Below are 5,344 nucleotides of genomic sequence, written 5' to 3' on the forward strand. Positions count from 1 at the left end.
AGGGGGTTGTTGTGGAACAGGTTGGCGTTGGCCAGTGTGATGCTTCCTGTCAGCACTGTTTCTGGCTTTTTTCCTTTTCAGATGACAAAATGGAACCAGGCGAGTGCAGGAGCTTCCCAGTTAGCCAATGTGCTTTTGTTGAGGATGGATTTAGACCTCTGACCCTCCAAAAGCTAAGTCGAGGGACTGGGGCTGGAAGAGTTTGGAGGGAGAGGAACACGGTTGGGCATTGTGGGCAGGGCTTGTAAAGTTAGAGTAGGGGAGAGCTGTGCAGGAGCAGGCCTCTCTACGCATGTAAAGTGAAGGGGTTTCCCTTCATCCTTGGACTAGTATGGGCAGGGCAGTTCCAGCCTGTGTCTGTGGTGCTATGTTGTTTCTGTGGTGTCTTCTCTGTTGTAGACCTTCATCTGTTCTGGATGTCCTTGTTGCTCTTTGCACTCAAGAAGCTCATCAGGTGCCTTGGATGCCATTTCTAGGGCCTCAAATGCCTGTACCTATTGGATAGTGCCAACTGGGCGGTTCTTTTCTTGGCTTACAAATGTAAAGCATGGATCAGTCTTGTGTCTTAAACTTCTGGTCAGTTCTCTTTGGCGGTGTTGTTCCAGGCTGTGTCAGCAGCTCTTCTCTCTACCGGTTCATTGTCATGGACTGTGGGAGTTTTTCCTGGAATCCTTATGCTTTTAGGTCTTGAAGACAGGTTTCGTACACATACATCATCTCCATTTTGACCGCAACTCCTTGTAAGGGACCATTTGGCTCGACTGTTTCTCTGGGGCTGCCACGGAGGCTCCTCATTCTTGGCTGTTGCGGCCATGTCGGTCTCCTTGTCCGACAGCTTCTCTCGTCCGCCAGTCATTGTTCTTGCAGAGAGTTTTCTCTCTTGTTTGAATCCAATTGTTTGTGGTGTTGTGTGTAATGTTGGTCTGTGCCTGTGTGCGTTTGGCTTGGAGCTGCCCTGCCCAGTGGCATAGTCAGGGGTAGGTGTCATAGCGATAAGAGGCTGTGGTTAATAGGTTGACAGGCCTAGACTGTTTAGGCAGAGGCTGGGAAGTGAGATCAGATGGACCGGCCATCGGCAGACAGTGTGGACTGTCATTTCAACAGTGTTTTACAGAGGTGATGGGAGTCTTGTGGGAGGGGCTGATCATCAGCAGCAAAGCAGATTGAATGTTGACGGTGGTAAGGCTTATGCATGGGGGGGCCTTTAAGTTTGGCCCTTTATTCCTTTATGTAATGGCAGGCTGTATTTTGGACTCTAGGCGCTATTAGAAAATGGAATCAATACATCTGGAATTGTTAATGTCTTTAGCAGCATATGGGTGACTTGTTCAATACTTATTTCAGGTGCCAGGGAACAAGATGGGCACCAAAGACCAATGCAGGCGCCGAGCAGAGCGTCGTTAGGAGGTGGGTTGGCACATGGTGTTGAAGGGAAGACATGATCAGTGGCTATAGGACTGCCTTACAGTTGGTGTGGTGTTTTTTTCCAGTATTGTAGGTGCAAAGCAACGAGTGAAGCATGATATCGGCACCAGGGGTGACTCAGGCAAGGTGAGCAATGAGTAGTAGGCTGGAGTAGCAGTTATTTTTCTGGAGTGCTGTTGTTGGTGAAATTACCATCATCCTTCTTTGTGTTTCCCAGGTGGTACCTGAGCCTCAGCATGGCAACATGTAAATCTCAGGGGCAATACAGGTGAGCAGCCAAGGTAAAGGAGCAGGAGGAGGGAACCGGTGTGGCAGGTGGCAGTTTTGGGCGGTATCTCAGCATGTGTCTTCTGTTTTCTTTTTGTAGGTGCCACACATAGTCCTGAAGGGGCAAAGCAGCATGCTGACAAGAGGTCCGAGAAGGTGAGGTGGTTGTGGACCGGGTCAGTGTGTAAGAGCAAAGTACTGTGCAGCAACTCAGTGACATGTCTCTGTCTTGGTTTTGCAGGGGCCGTGCGGGCTGCCTTTGGCATTGGATAAGCTCTTGAGGTGAGTCGGGGTGGCAGCGAGGAGCGTAGGGCAGGTGACTTCTCACGGGTGCAATGATCATTTTGTGTGTCTTGGCATCTTAGGTTGCAGAGGCGATTATGGCTGCAGTGTCCGACTCCGGAAAGAACAAGTGAGCAGCAGAGCATCCTGGTGCTTCTGAGGAGGGGATTGTTGTGGAAGAGGTTGGTCTTGGCCAGTGTGATGCTTACTGTCAGCACCATGTGTGGTCTGTGATGTCCTCATCTTTTCCTCTTTTCCAGATGACGAAGCAGACCTGTTGACTGCAGGAGCATCCCATTTAGCCAACATGCTTGTTGTCGAGGATGGATTCAGACTCCCGGCCCTCCAAAGGCTAAGTCGAGGGACTGGGGTTGGGAAGGGTTTGGAGGGAGGGGACCACAGTTGGGCATTGCGGACAGGGCTTGTAACATTAGTGCAGGGGAGAGGGCTGCGCAGGAGCGGGCCTCTCTGGGCACAGAAAGGGACCGAGTTTCCCTGCATCCTAGGACTAGCATGGGCAGGGCAGTTCCAGCCTGTGTCATCAGTGCTGTGTTGTTGTTGTGGTGTGTCTTGTGTCGCAGACCTTCCTCTGGTCTCGATATCCTTGTTTCTCTTTGCACTCACAAAGCTCATCATGTGTCTCCGTGCCATACCTGGGGTCTCGAATGCGTGTACTCATTGGCATAGTGCCAATTCAGGTCTTCTCTTCTTGCCTTACAAGCGTAAAGCGTGGATCAGTCTAGCCTCTTTCTGCTGCGGCATCGTTCCAGGCTGTGTCAGCAGCAGCTCTTCTCTCTTCCGGTCCATTTTTATGGACTGTGGGACTTCTTCCCTGCATCCTTATGCTCTTAGGTCTTGAAGCCGGGCTTCTTGCACATCCATCGTCTCCATTTTGACCGTAACTTCTTGTAACGGATCATTGTGTTCTAATCCGGTTTTCTGGGGCTGCCGTGGAGCCTCCTCGCTCTTGGCCAATGCGGCCCTGTCGGTCTCCTTGTCCAACAGCGTCTCCCGTCAGGGAGTCATTGTTCTTGTGGAGGAGTTTTCTCTCTTGATTCCCATTGTTTTTGGTGTTGTGTGTAATGTTGGTCTGTGCCTGTGTGTGCTTGCCTTGGAACTGCTCTGCCCAGGGCAACCAGGGAATCCATAACTGGCAGGGGCAGAGTGGGTGAGCAGCCAAATAAAGGAGCAGGAGACTGGAATTGATGCAGGCAAGCTTTGTTTTTGGGCAGTATCTCAGCATGCGCTGTTTGCTTTGATTTTATTGCAGGTGCCGCACATAGCCTCAGAGGGGCGAAGCAGCATGCTGACAAGAGGTCTGAGAAGGTGAGGTAGTTGTGTGCCGGGTCAGTGTGTGAGAGCAAATTATAGTGCAGCAGCTCAGTGAGGGGTGTCTCTCTTGGTTTTGCAGGGGCTGTGCCGGCCGCCTTTGGCATTGGACAACTGTTTGAGGTGAGCTGGTATGGCAGCGAGGAGGAGGGTCGAGCGCGTGACTTCTCACGGGCATAATAGTAATTTTGTGTCTCTTGGTATCTGTTGCAGCAGAAGTGATGATGGTAAAGCGTCCGACTCTGGAACGAGCAGGTGAGCGGAGCACCCGGGTGCTTCTGAGGAGGGGGTTGGCGTTGGCCAGTGTGATGCTTCCTGTCAGCACTGTTTCTGGCTTTTTTTGTTTTCAGATGACAAAATGGAACCAGGCGAGTGCAGGAGCTTCCCAGTTAGCCAATGTGCTTTTTGTTGAGGATGGATTCAGACCCCTGACCCTCCAAAAGCTAAGTCGAGGGACTGGGGCTGGAAGAATGTGGAGGGAGAGGAACACGGTTGGGCATTGCGGGCAGGGCTTATAAAGTTAGCGTAGGGGAGAGCTGTGCAGGAGCGGGCCTCTCTAGGCATGTAAAGCAAAGGGGGTTCCCTTCATCCTTGGACTAGTATGGGCAGGGCAGTTCCAGCCTGTGTCTGTGGTGCTATGTTGTTTCTGTGGTGTCTTCTGTGTCATAGACCTTCCTGTGTTCTTGATGCCCTTGTTTCTGTTTGCACTCAAGAAAACTCATCAGGTGCCTTGGATGCCATTTCTAGGCCTCAAATGCCTGTACCTATTGGATAGTGCCAACTGGGAGGTTCTCTTCTTGGCTTACAAATGTAAAGCATGGATCAGTCTTGTGTCTTGAAAACTTCTGGTCAGTTCTCTTTGGTGTCGTTCCAGGCTGTGTCAGCAGCTCTTCTCTCTACCAGTCCATTGTCATGGACTGTGGGAGTTTTTCCTGGAATCCTTATGCTTTTAGGTCTTGAAGACAGGTTTCGTACACATCCGTCATCTCCATTTTGACCGCAACTCCTTGTAAGGGACCATTTGGTTCTACTGTTTCTCTGGGGCTGCCACGGAGGCTCCTCATTCTTGGCTGTTGCGGCCATGTCGGTCTCCTTGTCCGACAGCTTCTCTCGTCCGCCAGTCATTGTTCTTGCAGAGAGTTTTCTCTCTTGTTTGAATCCAATTGTTTGTGGTGTTGTGTGTAATGTTGGTCTGTGCCTGTGTGTGTGTTTTGGCTTGGAGCTGCCCTGCCCAGGGGTATAGTCAGGGGTAGGTGTCATAGCGATAAGAGGCTGTGGTTAATAGGTTGACAGGCCTAGACTGTTTAGGCAGAAGCTGGGAAGTGAGATCAGATGGACTGGCCGTCGGCAGACGGTGTGGACTGTCATTTCAACAGTGTTTTACAGAGGTGATGGGAGTCATGTGGGAGGGGCTGATCATCAGCAGCAAAGCAGATTGAATGTTGACGGTGGTAAGGCTTATGCATGGGGGGCCTTTAAGTTTGGCCCTTTATTCCTTTATGTAATGGCAGGCTGTATTTTGGACTCTGGGCGCTATTCCAAAATCAAATCAATGTCTGGAATTGTTAATGTCTTTAGCAGCATATGGGTGACTTGTTCAATACTTATTTCAGGTGCCAGGGAACAAGATGGGCACCAAAGACCAATGGAGGCGCTGAGCAGAGCGTCGTTAGGAGGTGGGTTGGCACATGGTGTTGAAGGGAAGACATGATCAGTGGCTATAGGACTGCCTTACAGTTGGTGGTTTGTTTTTTTTTTGAATATTGTAGGTGCAAAGCAACGAGTGAAGCATGATATCGGCACCAGGGGTGACTCAGGCAAGGTGAGCAATGAGTAGTAGGCTGGAGTAGCAGTTATTTTTCTGGAGTGCTGTTGTTGGTGAAATTACCATCATCCTTCTTTGTGTTTCCCAGGTGGTACCTGAGCCTCAGCATGGCAACATGTAAATCTCAGGGGCAATACAGGTGAGCAGCCAAGGTAAAGGAGCAGGAGGAGGGAACCGGTGTGGCAGGTGGCAGTTTTGGGCGGTATCTCAGCATGT

The 5,344-nt window shown here is 50.7% G+C and overlaps 1 long non-coding RNA gene across 1 annotated transcript; it reads left to right on the forward strand.

The window, feature by feature from the left end:
- Positions 1 to 1,949: 1,949 nt before the first annotated feature.
- Positions 1,950 to 2,309, forward strand: LOC142361855 (uncharacterized). The gene is made up of 3 exons (XR_012764472.1): positions 1,950 to 1,974; positions 2,058 to 2,156; positions 2,235 to 2,309. It is a non-coding gene; the product is annotated as an uncharacterized LOC142361855 (long non-coding RNA).
- Positions 2,310 to 5,344: the final 3,035 nt, after the last annotated feature.

Source organism: Opisthocomus hoazin, chromosome 7, assembly GCF_030867145.1.
Source record: "Opisthocomus hoazin isolate bOpiHoa1 chromosome 7, bOpiHoa1.hap1, whole genome shotgun sequence".
NCBI lineage: Eukaryota > Metazoa > Chordata > Aves > Opisthocomiformes > Opisthocomidae > Opisthocomus > Opisthocomus hoazin.